Source organism: Arachis hypogaea, chromosome 14, assembly GCF_003086295.3.
Source record: "Arachis hypogaea cultivar Tifrunner chromosome 14, arahy.Tifrunner.gnm2.J5K5, whole genome shotgun sequence".
NCBI lineage: Eukaryota > Viridiplantae > Streptophyta > Magnoliopsida > Fabales > Fabaceae > Arachis > Arachis hypogaea.
In genome coordinates, this window is record NC_092049.1 from 51590069 (window position 1) to 51609027 (window position 18959).

The 18959-nt window shown below is 41.2% G+C and overlaps 2 non-coding genes across 2 annotated transcripts; one reads left to right on the plus strand and one right to left on the minus strand.

The window, feature by feature from the left end:
- The first annotated feature begins 13225 nt into the window (after positions 1–13225).
- On the plus strand, positions 13226–13334 carry LOC112746316 (small nucleolar RNA R71). The gene has a single exon (XR_003174207.1). It is a non-coding gene; the product is annotated as a small nucleolar RNA R71 (small nucleolar RNA).
- Positions 13335–15096: 1762 nt separating this feature from the next.
- Positions 15097–15200, minus strand: LOC112745667 (U6 spliceosomal RNA). The gene has a single exon (XR_003173584.1). It is a non-coding gene; the product is annotated as a U6 spliceosomal RNA (small nuclear RNA).
- Positions 15201–18959: the final 3759 nt, after the last annotated feature.

The window sequence follows — 18959 nt, forward strand, 5'->3', positions numbered from 1 at the left end:
ATTGGTGCAGTGTTGGGACAGAGGCACAACAAGCTTTTGCACGTCATTTATTATGCTAGCCGTGTTCTAAATGACGCACAGAAGAATTACACAACCACAGAAAAAGAGCTACTTGCAGTGGTTTATGCCATTGACAAGTTTAGATCCTATTTAGTAGGATCAAAAGTGATTGTGTACACTGATCATGCTGCTCTTAAATACATACTCACAAAGCAGGATTCAAAACCCAGGCTCATAAGATGGGTGTTGCTTCTGCAAGAGTTTGATATAGAAATAAGAGACAAAAAAGGGACAGAGAACCAGGTAGATGATCACTTGTCCCGGATAGAACTAGTAGATGGGGCGTCCCTCCCCTCTACTGAGATCTCTAAGACCTTTCCAGATGAGCAACTCTTTGCCATTCAGGAAACACCATGGTTTGCAGACATTGCAAACTATAAAGCTGTAAGGTTCATACCCTAGGAGTACAGCAGGGTGCAAAGAAAAAAATTAATTTCAGATGCCATGTACTACCTATGGGATGAGCCACATCTCTTTAAGAGATGTGCAGACGGAATGATTCGAAGATGTGTACCTAGAGAGGAAGCACAAAAGATCCTATGGCATTGCCATAGATCACAGTATGGGGGACATTTCAGAATTGAGCGAACAGCCACTAAGGTCCTCCAATGTGGTTTTTACTGGCCTACTCTCTATAGGGATGCCCGAGAGTTTGTGCGTAACTGTGACAGTTGCCAAAGAGCTAGTAACCTGCCTCATGGTTACGCCATGCCTCAACAAGGGATCTTAGAGATTGAATTGTTTGATGTATGGGGAATTGACTTCATGGGTCCTTTCCCACCATCATACTCAAACACTTATATTCTGGTGGCAGTGGACTATGTATCTAAATGGGTAGAAGCAATTGCCACACCCAATAATGATATTAAGACCATGCTGAAATTCCTCCAGAAACACATCTTCAGCAGGTTCGGCGTTCCCAGAGTACTAATCAGTGATGGGGGCACTCATTTCTGCAATAAACAGCTGTCCTCTGCCATGGTCAGATATGGGATAAACTACAAAGTGGCAACTCTGTATCATCCACAGACAAATGGGCAAGCTGAAGTCTCTAATAGAGAGCTAAAAAGAATCCTGGAACGGACTGTAATTGCCCGCAGAAAGGATTGGGCAAGGAGCTTGGATGATGCTCTATGGGCATATAGAACAGCATTCAAGACCCCTATAGGAACCTCTCCATACCAACTTGTGTATGGCAAGGCCTGTCATCTGCCCGTGGAACTAGAGCATAAAGCCTACTGGGCAACCAGATTCCTAAACCTGGATGCTAAGTTAGCTGGTGAAAAAAGATTGCTCTAGCTAAATGAGCTAGAGGAATTCAGACTCAGTGCCTTTGAAAATGCCAAAATCTATAAGGAAAAGGTAAAGCAGTGGCATGACAAGAAGTTGTCATCCATAGTCTTTGAGCCAGGACAAAAAGTTCTGCTCTTCAACTCTAGGCTCAGACTATTCCCAGGAAAACTGAAATCCCAATGGAGGGGTCCATATGTGATTACAGGAGTGTCACCATATGCATATATTGAGCTTCAAGATATTGATTCTGACAAAAAATTCATTGTTAATGGACAGAGGATCAAACATTATCTTGAAAGCAATTTTGAGCAGGAATGCTCAAAGCTGAGGCTTGAATGAGTCTCAGTAGAGGTCCAGCTAAAGACAATAAAGAAGCGCTTGCTGGGAGGCAACCCAGTCATTGGAAAGTTATTTGATTTACTTAATAGAAGTTTAATATATATTCTTTAAGGTTGATCATCAAAATTGAAGGAATTCACAGAGTTACAGAAGGATTCAGTGAAAAAAGCAGAGAAAAGAAGCTTGCTGGCAGGAAAACACCAGTAAGGGGCACTCTGGGCGTTAAACGCCAGAATGGATACCATTCTGGGCGTTTAACGCCAGTAAAGGCACCATTTTGGGCGTTAAACGCCAGAATGGGCACCATTCTGGGCGTTTAACGCCAGAATTGCAGCATCCTAGGTGTTCAGCAAAACGCCCAGTGATAAAGGGGTTTCTGGCGCTTAACGCCAGCCAGGGCACCTGGCTGGGCGTTAAACACCCATAATGGCCACCTTATGGGCGTTAAACGCCAGAATGGATACCATTTTGGGCGTTTAACACCAGAAAGGCAGGGGAAGGAGATTTTGCTTTCCACTTCAAATTTTTTCACACTTTCATGTTTTGACCCATAATTTCCTACATAAACATGTTAAAAATTTTCATCATTCACCCTCACATTTCAAAAATTCAACAATTTCCTCAACTATTTTTCAAATCTCTTTCAAATCCTTTATAAATCTTCTTCAAAAACTCAAGTATTTTCTCAAATTCTTTCCATATCTTCTCAAATCTCTTCCAAAACTTGCGAAATCCCTCCCCCTCCCTTATAAATACACATTTGGCCATCCCCCTCTCTTCACCATTCGAATTTGCTTCTCCTCCTCTCTCTCTGCTTTCCTTTCTTTTGCTTGAGGGCAAGCAAACTTCTAAGTTTGGTGTGCTTTTTCGTGATCACTAAGCTAAGGCTCATCAAGATCATGGCTCCTAAGGAAAAACAATCCAATTCAAGAGGCAAGAAAGAGAATACTCCAAAGAATTTTTGGAGTCAAGAGAGGTTTTTAACCAAAGAACATGCGGACCATTACCTCAAAATAATGGGTCTAAGGTCAGTGATCCCGGAAGTTAAATTCGATCTGAAAGAAGACGAATATCCGAAGATCCAAGAGCAAATTCGAAATAGAGGATGGGAAATTCTAGCCAATCTTGAGACAAGGGTTAGAAGAAACATGGTTCAGGAATTCTACTCAAATCTGTGGCTGACAGATAAGTAGAGAATGACTGGAACTGCTTTCCATACCTACAGGACCATGGTCAGAGGGAAAATTATTTATTTCCATCTAGACAAAATAAGAGAGGTCTTCAAATTACCTCAACTACAAGATGATCCTGACTCCTTTAACAGGAGAATGGTGAGAACAGATAAGGGGTTGGACCAAGTTCTAGAGGACATATGCCTCCCTGGAACTAAGTGGATAACCAATTCAAAAGGTGTCCCAAACCAACTCAAAAGGGGAGATCTCAAACCAGTTGCAAGAGGTTGGCTAGACTTCATTGGGCGTTCTATATTGCCCACTAGCAACCGTTCTGAGGTCACTGTCAAGAGGGCAGTGATGATTCACTGCATTATGCTGGGAAAAGAAGTGGAGGTTCATCATCTGATTTCTTGTGAGATTTACACAATTGCAAACAAGAACTCCACTGAAGCCAAACTGGCTTACCCAGGCTTAATCTCTCTTTACTATGAGTTCGTCTGTTTTTCTGTGATTTCAGATATTTTCTGGCTGAAATTGAGGGACCTGAGCAAAAATCTGATTCAGAGGCTGAAAAAGGACTGCAGATGCTGTTGGATTCTGACCTCCCTGCACTCAAAGTGGAGTTTCTGGAGCTACAGAAACCCAATTGGCTTGCTCTCAATTGCGTTGGAAAGTAGACATCTTGGGCTTTCCAGAAATATATAATAGTCCATACTTTGCCCAAGAATTGATGGCCCAAACTGGCGTTCAAAGTCAGCATCAGAATTCCCGGCGTTAAACGCCGGAACTGGCACAAAAGTGGGAGTTAAACGCCCAAACTGGCACAAAAGCTGGCGTTTAACTCCAAGAGAAGTCTCTACACGAAAATGCTTCAATGCTCAGCCCAAGCACACATCAAGTGGGCCCGGAGGTGGATATTCACGTCATTTACTCATTTCTGTAAACCCTAGGCTACTAGTTCTCTATAAATAAGACCTTTTTGCTATTGTATCTTGACCTCATGACACATTACACGTTTCATTTTGTATCTTCTACGGCATGAGTCTCTAAACCCCATGGTTGGAGGTGAGGAGCTCTGCTGTGTTTTGATGGATTAATGCAATTACTACTATTTTTCCCATTCAATCATGCTTATTCTATTCCAAGATACCACTTGTTCTTCAACCTGATGAATGTGATGATCCATGACACTCATCACCATTCTCACCTATGAACGTGTGCCTGACAACCACCTCCGTTCTACCTTCGATTGAGTGTGTATCTCTTAGATTCCTTAATCAGAATCCTCGTGGTATAAGCTAGAATCCATTGGCGGCTATTCTTGAGAATCCGGAAGGTCTAAACCTTGTCTGTGGTATTCTGAGTAGGATTCAATGATTGAATGACTGTGACGAGCTTCAAACTCATGATTGTGAGGCGTTAGTGACAGACGCAAAAGAATCACTGGATTCTATTCCGACATGATCGAGAACCGACAGATGATTAGCCGTGTTGTGACAGAGCGCGTTGAACATTTTCACTGAGAGGACGGGAGGTAGCCATTGACAACGGTGAAACCCAACATACAGCTTGCCATGGAAGGAGCCTTGCGTGCTTGAAGAAGAAGACAGTAGGAAAGCAGAGATTCAGAAGATGGAGCATCTCCAAAACTTCAACCTGTTCTCCATTACTGCAAAACAAGTATTTATTTCATGTTCTTCTACTTTATACAATTAAATCTCAGAATTATTGATTTCCTGACTAAGAGTTACGAGATAACCATAGCTTGCTTCAAGCCAACAATCTCCGTGGGATCGACCCTTACTCACGTAAGGTATTACTTGGACGACCCAGTGCACTTGCTGGTTAGTTGTGCGGAATTACAAAAGTGTGATTGTGATTTCATGTGCCATGTATGCATCGTATATTTTTCCAAGAGGGAGCTAGGCCGGTTAGGCAACCGCAAAGGAGGCTCAACCTAGCCATCCTTGATGTGGTAAAGAAGGAGGTCACTAGGCTACATGATCCGGGTATCATATACCCAATTTCTGACAATGAGTGGGTGAGCCCAGTCCAGGTTGTTCCCAAGAAATCGGGCATCACTGCGATTAAAAAGGATGACGGTGAAGTGGTCACCAAGAGAGTACAAAATGCGTGGTGATTGTGCATTCATTATAGAAGATTGAATGCCGCCACAAGGAAGGACCACTACTGATGAGCGGATAATTTATACGCTTTTTGGCATTGTTTTTACATAGTTTTTAGTATGATTTAGTTAGTTTTTAGTATATTTTTATTATTTTTTAATTAAAATTCAAATTTCTAGACTTTACTATGAGTTTATGTGTTTTTCTGTGATTTCAGGTATTTTCTGGCTGAAATTGAGGGACTTGAGCAAAAATCAGATTCAGAGGTTGAAGAAGGACTGCAGATGCTGCTGGATTCTGACCTCCCTGCACTAAAAGTGGATTTTCTAGAGTTAGAAAACTCCAAATGCCGCACTCTTAATTGCGTTGGAAAGTAGACATCTAGGGCTTTCCAGAAATATATAATAGTCCATACTTTGCCCAAGTTTAGGCGATGCAAACTGGCGTTCAACACCAGTTCCATGCTACATTCTGGAGTTAAACGCCAAAAACAGGTTACAAACTGGTGTTCAACTCCAAGAGAAGCCTCTACACGTGTAAAGCTCAATGCTCAGCCCAAGCACACACCAAGTGGGCCCCAGAAGTGGATTTCTGCATCATTTACTTATCTCTGTAAACCCTAGTAACTAGTTTTTATAAATAGGACTTTTTACTATTGTATTTACATCTCTGGACGTTTATATCTTAGATCATGGGGGCTGGCCATTCGGCCATGCCTGGACCTTATCACTTATGTATTTTCAATGCTAGAGTTTCTACCCTCCATAGATTAAGGTGTGGAGCTCTGCTGTTCTTCATGAATTAATACAAAGTACTACTATTTTTCTATTCAATTCAAGCTTATTCCTATTCTAAGATATCCATTCGCACCCAAGAACATGATTAATGTGATGATTATGTGACGCTCATCATCATTCTCACTTAGGAATGTGTGCCTGACAAACACTTCCGTTCTACATGCAAACAAGCTAGAATGAATATCTCTTAGATATCTAATACAGGGGACCGAGTCCGAGATATTAGAATCTTCGTGGTATAAGTTAGAACCCATGGACGGCCATTCTTGAGGTCCAGAAAGTCTAAACCTTGTCTGTGGTATTCCGAGTAGGATCTAGGAAGGGATGGCTGTGACGAGCTTTAAACTCGCGAGTGCTGGGCGTAGTGACAGACGCAAAAGGATAGTAAATCCTATTCCAGTATGATCGAGAACCGACAGATGATTAGCCATGCAGTGACAACACATTGGACCATTTTCACAGAGAGGATGGGATGTAGCCATTGACAATGGTGATGCCCTATATAAAGCTTGCCATGGAAAGGAGTAGGAATGGTTGGATGAAGACAGCAGGAAAGCAGAGGTTCAGAGGAACGAAAGCATCTCTATACGCTTATCTGAAATTCTCACCAATGAATTACATAAGTACCTCTATCTTTATTTTATGTTTTATTTATCTTTTTATCTCCATAACCATTTGAATCCGCCTGACTGAGATTTGCAAGATAGCTTGCTTCAAGCCGACAATCTCCGTGGGATCGATCCTTACTCACGTAAGGTTTATTACTTGGATGACCCAGTGCACTTGCTGGTCAGTTGTGCGAAGTTGTGACAAAGAATTAAGATTATGAACGTGCGTATAAAGTTTTCAGCGCCGTTACCAAGGAATGGAACCGTCACGATTTATGCGCACCAACTACCCTTTGCCCTTTTGGCACCTTTGCCTACAAAAGGATGCCATTTGGACTATGTAATACACCTGCTACTTTTCAGCGGTGTATGACCAGTGTCTTTTCCGATCTAATGAAGAATTGTCTGGAAGTCTTTATGGATGACTTCAGTGTTTATGGAACTTCATTTGATTGTTGCTTAGAGAACTTGGCCAAGGTCTTAGCTAGATGTGTTGACACTAACCTTGTCTTGAATTTTGAAAAAGGTCACTTTATGGTAAGTGGTGCACGAACTTGTGATCATCAACAATGGCGCCAAAGACTTGGTGCTCTCAAACGTGAATCACACTTTGTCACAATTCCACACAACTAACCAGCAAGTGCACTGGGTCGTCCAAGTAATAAACCTTACGTGAGTAAGGGTCGATCCCATGGAGATTGTCGGCTTGAAGCAAGCTATGGTCAACTTGTAAATCTCAGTCAGGCAGATTCAAATGGTGATGGAGGATTGATAATTAAAAGATGAATAAAACATAAAATAAAGATAGAGATACTTATGTAATTCATTGGTTGATTTCAGATAAACGTATGAAGATGCTTTGTTCCCCTTGAACCTCTACTTTCCTATTGCCTTCTTCCAATCATTCATACTCCTTTCCATGGAAAGCTTTAAGTTGGGCATCACCGTTGTCAATGGCTACATCCCGTCTTCTCAGTGAAAATGGTCCTGATGCTCTGTCACAACATCGGCTAATCAGCTGTCGGTTCTCGATCATGTCGGAATAGGATCCATTGATCCTTTTGCGTCTGTCACACGCCCCACAATCGCGAGTTTGAAGCTTGTCACAGTCATCCCTTCCCAGATCCTACTCAGAATACCACAGACAAGGTTTAGACTTTCTGGATCTCAGGAATGGCTGCCATTAATTCTAGCCTATACCACGAAGGTTCCAATCTTAGATTAGAAACCCAAGAGATATACATTCAAGCCATTGCTAGTAGAACAGAGGTGGTTGTCAGGCACATGTTTATAGGTGAGAATGATGATGAGTGTCACGGATCATCACATTCATCAAGTTGAAGAACGAATGAATATCTTGGAGAAGAAATAGACTTGAGTTGAATAGAAAAACAATAGTACTTCGTATTAATTCATGAAGAACAGCAGAGCTCCACACCTTAATCTATGGTGTGTAGAAACTCCACCGTTGAAAATACATAAGAACAAATAGTGTAAGCATGGCCGAATGGCCAGCCTCAAGGGTCTAAGGACTAAACGTCCCAAGATGGTATGAAAATACAATAGCAAAAGGTCCTATTTATAGAAAACTAGTAGCCTAGGGTTACATAAATCAGTAATTAATGCAGAAATCTTCTTCCGGGTCCACTTGGTATGTGCTTGGGCTGAGCATTGAAGCTTTCATGTGTAGATACTTTTCTTGGAGTTAAACGCCAGCTTTTGTGCCAGTTTGGGCGTTTAACTCCAGCTTTTGTGCCAGTTTTGGAGTTAAACGCCAAAATTCTTGAGCTAACTTGAAACGCCTGTTTGTGTCATCAAATCTCGGGCAAAGTATGGACTATTATATATTGCTGGAAAGCCTAGGATGTCTACTTTCGAACGCAATTGAGAGCGCGCCAATTGGGCTTCTGTAGCTCTAGAAAATCCACTTTGAGTGCAGGGAGGTCAGAATCCAACAGCATTTGCAGTCCTTTTTCAGCCTCTGAATCAGATTTTTGCTCAGGTCCCTCAATTTCAGCCAGAAAATACCTGAAATCACAGAAAAACACACAAACTCATAGTAAAGTCCAGAAGAGTAATTTTTATTTAAAAACTAATAAAAACATAATAAAAACTAATTAAAATATACTAAAAATATACTAAAAACAATGCCAAAAAGCGTATAAATTATCCGCTCATCACAACACCAAACTTAAATTGTTGCTTGTCCCCAAGCAACTGAAAATCAAATAGGATAAAAAAGAAGAGAATATACAATGAATTCCAAAAACATCTATGAAGATCAGTATTAATTAGATGAGCAGGGCTTTTAGCTTTTTGCTTCTGAATAGTTTTGGCATCTCACTTTATCCCTTGAGTTTAGAATGATTGGCATCTATAGGAACTCAGAATCCAGATAGTGTTATTGATTCTCCTAGTTATGTATGTTGATTCTTGAACACAGCTACTTTATGAGTCTTGGTCGTGGCCCTAAGCACCTTGTTTTCCAGTATTACCACCGGATACATAAATGCCACAGACACATAACTGGGTGAACCTTTTCAGATTGTGACTCAGCTTTCCTAGAGTCCCCAATTAGAGGTGTCCAGGGTTCTTAAGTACACTCTTCTTTTTTCTTTGGACCTCGACTTTAACCGCTCAGTCTCAAGTTTTCACTTGACACCTTCACGCCACAAGCACATGGTTAGGGACATCTTGGTTTAGCCGCTTAGGCCAGGATTTTATTCCTGTGAGACCTCCTATCCACTGATGCTCAAAGCTTTGGATCCTTTTTATCACCCTTGCCTTTTGGTTTAAAGGGGTATTGGCTTTTTCTGCTTGTTTCTTTTTTTTTTTGCAAGCTTTTCACTGCTTTTTCTTGCTTCAAGAATCAATTTTATGATTTTTCAGATCATCAGATAACATTTCTCCTTTTCTTTTCATTCTTTCAAGAGTCAACAATTTTAACATTCATGAATCAACAAATTCAAAAATATGCACTGTTCACGCATTCATTCAGAAAAATAATAGCATTGCCACCACATCAAAATAATTAAACTATTTTAAAATTTGAAATTCATGCACTTCTTTTTCTTTTTCAATTAAAAACATTTTTCATTTAAGAAAGGTGATGGATTCATTTTCATAGCTTTAAGGCATAGACACTTAGACGCTAATGATCATGTAATAAAGACACAAACATAAATAAACATAGAGCACAATTTCCGAAAAAACAGAAAATAAAGAACAAGGAAATTAAAGAACGGGTCCACCTTAGTGATGGCGGCTTGTTCTTCCTCCTGAAGATCTTATGGAGTGCTTGAGCTCCTCAATGTCTCTTCCTTGCCTTTGTTGCTCCTCTCTCATGGTTCTTTGATCTTCTCTAATTTCATGGAGGAGGATGGAATGCTCTTGGTGCTCCACCCTTAGTTGTCTCATGTTGGAACTTAATTCTCCTAGGGAGGTATTGATTTGCTCCCAATAGTTTTGTGGAGGAAAATGCATCCCTTGAGGCATCTCAGGGATTTCATGATGAGGAAATTCCTCATGCTCTTGTCCATGAGTGGGATCTCTTGTTTGCTCCATCCTTTTCTTAGTGATGGGCTTGTCCTCATCAATGAGGATGTCTTCCTCTATGTCAATTCCAGCCGAATTGCAGAGGTGACAAATGAGATGAGGGAAGGCTAACCTTGTCATAGTGGAGGACTTGTCCGCCACCTTGTAGAGTTCTTGGGATATAACCTCATAAACTTCCACTTCTTCTCCAATCATGATGCTATGTATCATGATAGCCCGGTCTATAGTAGCTTCGGACCGGTTGCTAGTGGGAATGATTGAGCGTTGGATGAACTCCAACCATCCCCTAGCCACGGGCTTGAAGTCATGCCTTCTTAGTTGAACCGGCTTCCCTCTTGAATCTCTCTTCCATTGAGCACCCTCTTCACATATGTCCATGAGGACTTGGTCCAACCTTTGATCAAAGTTGACCCTTCTAGTGTAGGGGTGTGCATCTCCTTGCATCATAGGCAAGTTGAATGCCAACCTTACATTTTCCGGACTAAAATCCAAGTATTTCCCTCGGACCATTGTAAGCCAATTCTTGGGGTCCGGGTTCACACTTTGATCATGGTTCTTGGTGATCCAAGCATTGGCATAGAACTCTTGAACCATTAAGATTCCGACTTGTTGAATGGGGTTGGTAAGAACTTCCCAACCTCTTCTTCGGATCTCATGTCGGATCTCCGGATACTCATTCTTTTTGAGTTTGAAAGGGACCTTGGGGATCACTTTCTTCTTGGCCACAACTTCATAGAAGTGGTCTTGATGCACCCTTGAGAGGAATCTCTCCATCTCCCATGACTCAGAGGTGGAAGCTTTTTCCTTCCCTTTCCTCTTTCAAGAGGTTTCTCCGGCCTTTGGTGCCATTAATGGTTATGGAAAAACAAAAATCTTTAGCTTTTACCACACCAAACTTAGAAGGTTGCTCGTCCTCGAGCAAAAGAAGAAAGAAGAGAGTAGAAGAAGACGAAATAGAGGAGATGGAGTGGGCTTTGTGATTCGGCCAAGGGGGAAAAGTGTTGTTTAGGTAGTGTGAAAATGAAGGAGTGAAGATGGGTTTATATAGGTGTGAGAGGGGTGTGTATGGTCCGGCTATAGAGGGTGGGTTTGGGAGGTAAAGAAGAAGAGAGAGAGTGGTGGGGTAGGTGGGGATCCTGTGGGGTCCACAGATCCTGAGGTGTCAAGAATATCTCATCCCTGCACCAAGTGGCGTGCAAAATGCCTCTTTCTGCCAATCCTGGCGTTAAACGCCAGGCTGCTGCCCATTTCTGGCGTTTAACGCCAGCTTCTTGCCCATTCCTAGCGTTAAACACCAGTCTGGTGCCCTTTTCTGGCGTTAAATGCCCAGAATGGTGCCAGACTGGGCGTTTAACGCCAGTAACTGTCTCCTCTAGGGTGTTCTGTTTTTCATTCTGTTTTTCACTTTGTTTTTGCTTTTTCAATTGTTTTTGTGACTTCACATGATCATCAACCTACAGAAAACATAAAATAACCATAGAAAATAGAGATTTAACATAGATAAGTAAAAATTGGGTTGCCTCCCAACAAGTGCTTCTTTAATGTCAGTAGCTTGATAGTGGCTCAAATGGAGCCTCACAGATGTTCAGAGCAATGTTGGAATCTCCCAACACCAAACTTAGAGTTTGAATGTGGGGGTTCAACACCAAACTTAGAGTTTGGTTGTGGCCTCCCAACACCAAACTTAGAGTTTGACTGTAGGGGATCTATTTGACTCTGTATTGAGAGAAGCTCTTTATGCTTCCTCTCCATGGTTACAGAGGGATATCCTTGGGCTTTAAACACAAGGGAGTCTCCATTCACTTGAATGATCAATTCTCCTCTATCAACATCAATCACAGCTTTTGCTGTGGCTAGGAAGGGTCTGCCAAAGATGATGAATTCATCCATACACTTCCCAGTCTCTAGGACTATGAAATCAGCAGGGATGTAATAGTCTTCAACCTTTACCAAGACATCCTCTACAAGTCCATAAGCTTGTTTCTTTGAATTGTCTGCCATCTCTAGTGAGATTCTTGCAACTTGTACTTCAATGATCCCTAGCTTCTCCATTACAGAGAGAGGCATAAGGTTTATGCTTGACCCTAGGTCACACAGAGCCTTCTCAAAGGTCATGGTGCCTATGGTACACGGGATTGAGAACTTTCCGGGGTCCTGTCTCTTTTGAGGTAATCTCTGCGTAGTCAAGTCTTCCAGTTCCTTGATGAGCAATGGAGGTTCATTCTCTCAAGTCTCATTACCAAATAACTTGGCATTTAGCTTCATGATTGCTCCAAGGTACTTAGCAACTTGCTCTTCAGTGACATCTTCATCCTTTTCAGAGGAAGAATACTCATCAGAGCTTATAAATGGCAGAAGTAGATTTAATGGAATCTCTATGGTCTCAGTCTGAGCCTCAGATTCCCATGGTTCCTCATTAGGGAATTCCATGGAGGTCAGTGGACGTCCATTGAGGTCTTCCTCAGTGGGAATCACTGCCTCTTCCTCCTCTCCATGTTCGGCCATGTGAAATGTGGTTATGGCCTTGCACTCTCTTTTGGGATTCTCTTCTGTATTGCTTGGGAGAGTGCTAGGAGGGAGTTCAGTAATTTTCTTACTCAGCTGATCCAATTGTGCCTCCAAATTTATAATGGAGGACCTTGTTTCAGTCATGAAACTTTGAGTGGTTTTGATTAGATCAGAGACAATGGTTGCTAAGTCAGAGTGGCTTTGCTTAGCATTCTCTGTCTGTTGCTGAGAAGATGATGGAAAAGGCTTGCTATTGCTAAACCTGTTTCTTCCACCATTGTTGTTGTTGAAACCTTGTTGAGGTCTCTGTTGATCCTTCCCTGAGAGATTTGGGTGATTTCTCCATGAAGGATTATAGGTGTTTCCATAGGGTTCTCCTATGTAATTCACCTCTTCTATTGCTGGGTTCTCAGGATCATAAGCTTCTTCTTCAGAGGGAGCTTCCTTAGTACTGCCTGTTGCTGCTTGCATTTCAGACAGACTCTGAGAAATCATATTGACTTGTTAGGTCAAAATTTTATTCTGAGCCAATATGGCATTCAGAGTATCAATCTTAAGAATTCCTTTCTTCTGATTTGTCCCATTATTCACAGGATTCCATTCAGAAGTGTACATTAGTTGGTTATTTGCAACAATTTCAATGAGTTTCTGAGCTTCTGCAGGCGTCTTCTTCAGATGAAGAGATCCTCCAGCAGAGCTATCCAATGACATCTTGGATAGTTCAGACAGACCATCATAGAAAATTCCTATGATGTTCCATTCAGAAACCATGTCAGAAGGGTACCTTCTGATCAATTGCTTGTATCTCTCCCAAGCTTCATAGAGGGACTCACCATCCTTCTGTCTAAGGGTTTGGACTTCCACTTTAAGCTTACTCAATTTTTGAGGTGGAAAGAACTTTGCCAAGAAGGCATTGACTAGCTTTTCCCAAGAGTTCAGGCTTTCTTTAGGTTGTGAATCCAACCATGTTCTAGCTCTGTCTCTTACAGCAAAAGGAAAAAGCATAAGTCTGTAGACTTCAGGGTCAACCCCATTGGTCTTGACAGTATCATAGATTTGCAAGAATTCAGCTAAGAACTGATGAGGATCTTCCAATGGAAGTCCATGAAACTTATAATTCTGTTGCATTAGAGAAACTAATTGAGGCTTAAGCTCAAAGTTGTTTGCTCCAATGGCAGGGATAGAGATGCTTCTCCCATAGAAATCAGGAGTAGGTGCAGTAAAGTCACCAAGCGCCTTCCATGCATTGTTGGCATTATTGTTGTTTTCGGCTGCCATGGTTTCTTCTTCTTCGAAGAGTTCTGTTAGGCCCTCTAAAGAGAATTGTTCTTTAGCTTCTCTTAGCTTTCTCTTCAAAGTCCTTTCAGGTTCAGGATCAGCTTGAACAAGTATGCCTTTATCTTTGTTCCTGCTCATATGAAAGAGAAGAGAACAAGAAAGTGGAGAATCCTCTATGTCACAGTATAGAGATTTCTTGAGGTGTCAAAGGAAAAGAAGAATAGAAGGAAGAGGTGGAGAAGAGGGAATTCGAACTTATCAAGAGGGACAGAGTTCGAATTGCACCTTGATGAGGAGTCTTAGTCCTTTAAATAGAAGGATGTGAAAATAGGGGAAGAATTTTCGAAAATAAATTAAAAGATTTTAAAAAGAAATTTGAAAATTTGATTGAGATTTTCGAAAACTAAGATTGGGAAAGAAATAAAGTGATTTTTGAAAAAGATTTTGAAATTAGAAAAAAGATATGATTGAAAAAATTAATTTTGAAAAAGACGTGATTGAAAAGATATGTTTGAAAAGATATGATTGAAAATTAATTTAGAAAAAGAAAATTTTTAAAATTAAAGTTGATTACTTGACTATCAAGAAATTAAAAGATATGATTTTAAAATTTAAAGTTTGATCCTTTCTTAATAGGCAAGTAACAACTTGAAAATTTTGAAGTGAATCTTTAATTGAAGCAAGGATTTTTGAAAATAGTAAAAATAAATATAAAATGGAAAGAAATTGATTTTGAAAGAGATATGATTGAAAAGATATGATTTGAAAAAGATTTGATTTTGAAAAAATATGAAAACTTGAAAAAATGTGAATTAAAAACAAAATCTTCCCTCTAGTGCCATCTTGGCGTTAAACGCCCTGAATGGTGCCCATTCTGGCATTTAATGTAACAGCCCAGACCACCCGCTAGCACGATATTGTCCGCTTTGGCACACAAGGCCTCACGGTTTTGCCTTTGACGATAGGGATGATAGCCGAAGCCCCCCCACACTCACTCGTCAAAACGCGTCATGCTAGGGAGAGGTATCCACACCCTTATAAGGCATGCTTCGTTCCCCTCTCCAACCGATGTGGGCCTTACAATCCACCCCCCTAAGGGAGTCCAGCGCCCTTGTTGGCACATCGATCCGGGTTCTGGCTCTGATACCATCTGTAACAGCCCAGACCACCCGCTAGCACGATATTGTCCGCTTTGGCACACAAGGCCTCACGGTTTTGCCTTTGACGATAGGGATGATAGCCGAAGCCCCCCCCACACTCACTCGTCAAAACGCGTCATGCTAGGGAGAGGTATCCACACCCTTATAAGGCATGCTTTGTTCCCCTCTCCAACCGACGTGGGCCTTACAATTTTTTTTTAAATTTAGACCATTTCTCGATTTGTACGTGTCATCCTTGCGCAGGGGCCATGCTAATCTTCTCTGTATCGTTCCAATTTTATCGGATGTCCCCGACTGTAACAGCCCAGACCACCCACTAGCACGATATTGTCCACTTTGGCACACAAGGCCTCACGGTTTTGCCTTTGACGATAGTTATGATAGCCGAAGCCCCCCCACACTCACTCGTCAAAATGCGTCATGCTAGGGAGAGGTATCCACACCCTTATAAGGCATGCTTCGTTCCCCTCTCCAACCGATGTGGGCCTTACAATCCACCCCCCTAAGGGAGTCCAGCGCCCTCGCTGGCACATCGATCCGGATTCTGGCTCTGATACCATCTGTAACAGCCCAGACCACCCGCTAGCACGATATTGTCCGCTTTGGCACACAAGGCCTCACGGTTTTGCCTTTGACGATAGGGATGATAGCCGAAGCCCCCCCCACACTCACTCGTCAAAACGCGTCATGCTAGGGAGAGGTATCCACACCCTTATAAGGCATGCTTTGTTCCCCTCTCCAACCGATGTGGGCCTTCGAGTGGTTTGAACCTTGAAAGTTTCGATTCAAATTAAGCTAACTGTAATTTAATTCTTATACTTCATGTCTAATGTATATCTTGATCTATCCATATTCTTGATTATCTCTTAAATTCTCAAAATCGTAGTCCCTAACCTTGAATTCTTCTTTGTGATCTGTGTAATTTCTTGATGTGTTTGAGTGCATGTCAGAATATTAAGGTTTTTGAAATAATAAGATCTATTAATTACACTGTTGTTTAGTGACGAGTGAGTTTAAAACCTTGATTAAGTTTGCTGGAAGTTAAAGTTAACAGTTGAGCAAGGACAGAGATAAGAATTCAAAAGGAATGGAAGTTGAAGAATTCTTAATACGATATAAGTGTTGGGAATGACGTTGGATGTTCAAGAGAATTTGAGACGAAGTTGATATGGACAAAACTTGTCTCTCAACAAATTTTCTTCGGCAAGTGTACCGAATTTGTCGTCAAGTAAAAACTCACAATAGAGTGAGGTCGAATCCCACAGAGATTGATTGATCAAGCAACTTTAATTAGAGGAATGTTCTAGTTGAGCGAACCAGAATTTGATTTGAGATTTGCAGAAAATTAAATGGCGGGAAAGTAAATAGCAGAAACAGTAAATGCTAGAAATAAAGAGCTGAATGTAATTGGCGGAAAGTAAATTGCAGAATCTTAAACGGGAATGGGGTAATTGCTCATAAAAGTAAATGGCAGAAATTAAAGAGAATGGGTAAGATCAGAAATGGGGAGTTCATTGGGCTCAGGAGATGTTGCATTCTCCGAATCAAGTTTATTTTCATCTCTTCCTCAATCAATGCATTCATTGATCTCCTTGGCAATCTTAAGTGATCGAATTCCAATTTCTTGGTAATTCAATCTCTCAAATCTTGATCAATAGTCAATTCCTTTGTCAATTGCTCATGAGAAGAGACGAGGTATGGTTACTGATTATACCACATGCATTTCCCAAATCAAGTGTTGGTAGGATTATAGTCACATATCCATCCAAACCCAATTGGATGAAGATCGAAAGCTTTCTAGTAAAATCAAGAGAAAAGATAGAAGAAGGAGAATCAAAACTAATATTGATCCATCAAATTACAACAGAGCTCCCTAACCCAATGAAAGGGGTTTAGTTGTTCATAGCTCTGGAAAATGAAAACTAAGATGGAGAATACATGATGAAAGTAAAACTAGAAGTGTAGAGAAAGTAAAATACAGAGAGTAGTTCTATGCCAAAGGCTCTCTAAAGTTTCCAACTCCTTAACTAATTCAAAGCTACTCCTATATATACTACTCTTCTCATCTTCTAGTTGGCTCTTCAAGTCTTGGGTATGGGCCTCTGAATCTTGAGTTTGAAGCAGTTATCATTTTCATTGGGCTTAGCTTTGCTTGCAGAGAGAAAAGGTGAAGTAGGCAGGGACTTTGACTCAAGACGTTAGTAGTGTCAATGTTAAGTGAAAGTGTGGGTTCGAGAACGTTAGTGACAATCACCTTTTTCACTAACGTTCCTAACCCAATTATAATCACGTTGACTTCAACGTTAGTGGCACTAACGTGACCACTAACGTTGCCTCTTGGTCCTTCGCACACATTATTGGGACTTACCTTTCCCAATAACATGGAGATTCCTCCATTGTCCCTACGTTAGAGTCCACGTTAACTAGGTTAACATGGCTTCTAACGTAGCAGTGCCAATTCTTCGAGAACGTTAGTGACACTTACCTTTGTCACTAACGTTCCAATGTGCCCCTTTCCCACATTAGAGTCCATGTTAACTAGGTTAACATGGCTTCTAACGTAGTAATGCTAGCCATCCCCAACATTAGTGACAAAGGTAAGTGTCACTAACGTTGGCTCATCATCTCTTTATCCACGTTAGCTTCCACGCTAACTTAGGAGTTAACGTTGCTCATGGTGGCTCTTGGTGGTTCACCCCAGCGTTAGTGACAAAGGTAAGTGTCACTAACGTTGGCTATCAATTGCTCTCTCCACGTTAGCTTCCACGTTAACTAAGTTAACGTGGGAGTTAACGTGGCTTATGGAGGCTTGGCCAACGTTAGTGACAAAGGTGAATGTCACTAACGTTGGCTTCTCTTTTGCTTCTTAACGTTAGAGTCCACGTTAACTAAGTTAACGTGGCAACTAACGTGGCCAATTATGAGCTTGGTCCAACGTTAGTGACAAAGGAGAGTGTCACTAACGTTGGCCTTGTTGTCTTCTTTCACGTTAGAGTTCACGTTAACTTAGTTAACGTGACTCTTAACGTGGGCTTATGATGGCTTCGAGGGCGTTATTGGCGATTACCTTTCTCATTAACTTTGCAAGTTAGCACCCATTCCACGTTAGAGGTCACGTTAGTGGGACTAACGTGACTGCTGACATGGTTCTTCTTTGCTTCCTTTGTCCTGAAATCAAGCAACAAAGTGCATCAAAGTTCTAGTCCAAGTCATGAGTCATGCATCATCCAATTTGTCATATAATTTATTCAAAATTCTTATGAAATCATGTAAAGTGCACAATGTATCCTTAAATCAAGATGTAAGTGAATATCTACCCAAAACTAGCTTATTTTCTAAGAAAATGCATGAAACTACCTTAAAAATAGTAAAGAAAAGGTCAGTAAAACTGGCCAAAATGCCCTGGCATCACAACACCAAACTTAAAGCTTGCATGTCCCTAAGCAAGTACTAGAACAAGAGAATGATGAATGGAATGCCAAGAGAAATGAGTCATTCTTGTGGAAGTCATGTTCCTGATTTTATGGTGGTTTCATGCATAGCAACTTAGGTTCATTCCTTCACTGGCTTTCAGACCTTTATCATGTTCTAGAATATTCACTTGATTGCATCCCATAAGACTTTTATTCATTGATCCTTTTGTTGTCATTTCAGGGCTTATTTGTGTTCTTAGGCTAAGTGCTCTGTAAGGGGGCAACTCTTTAGAATAAGCTTTCAGCCAACACTCCCGAACCAGTTGGTTCAAGGTGCTAGGTGTTGAAGCACCCCTAAGGACTTACTTCCTCAAGTCTCTCCCCCATACATACACACCACAGGCACATGGTTTGTTTATTTTCTTCCCTTGAGGTCTTGGTGTCCAGCACCTCTTTGGGTTACTAAATGTTCTGTAGCAAAGATTGCTCTTGATAGTGGACTTTCAGCTGATAATCCCGGGTCAGTTAACCCAAGTTACCAGGTGATAAAGCACCCCTGAGAGCTTAGTAATCCAAGCAGATCCTTGGTACAGGAACACCACAGACACATCCCTCAAGACTCAAACCCTTGGTGCCTAGCCTCTTTT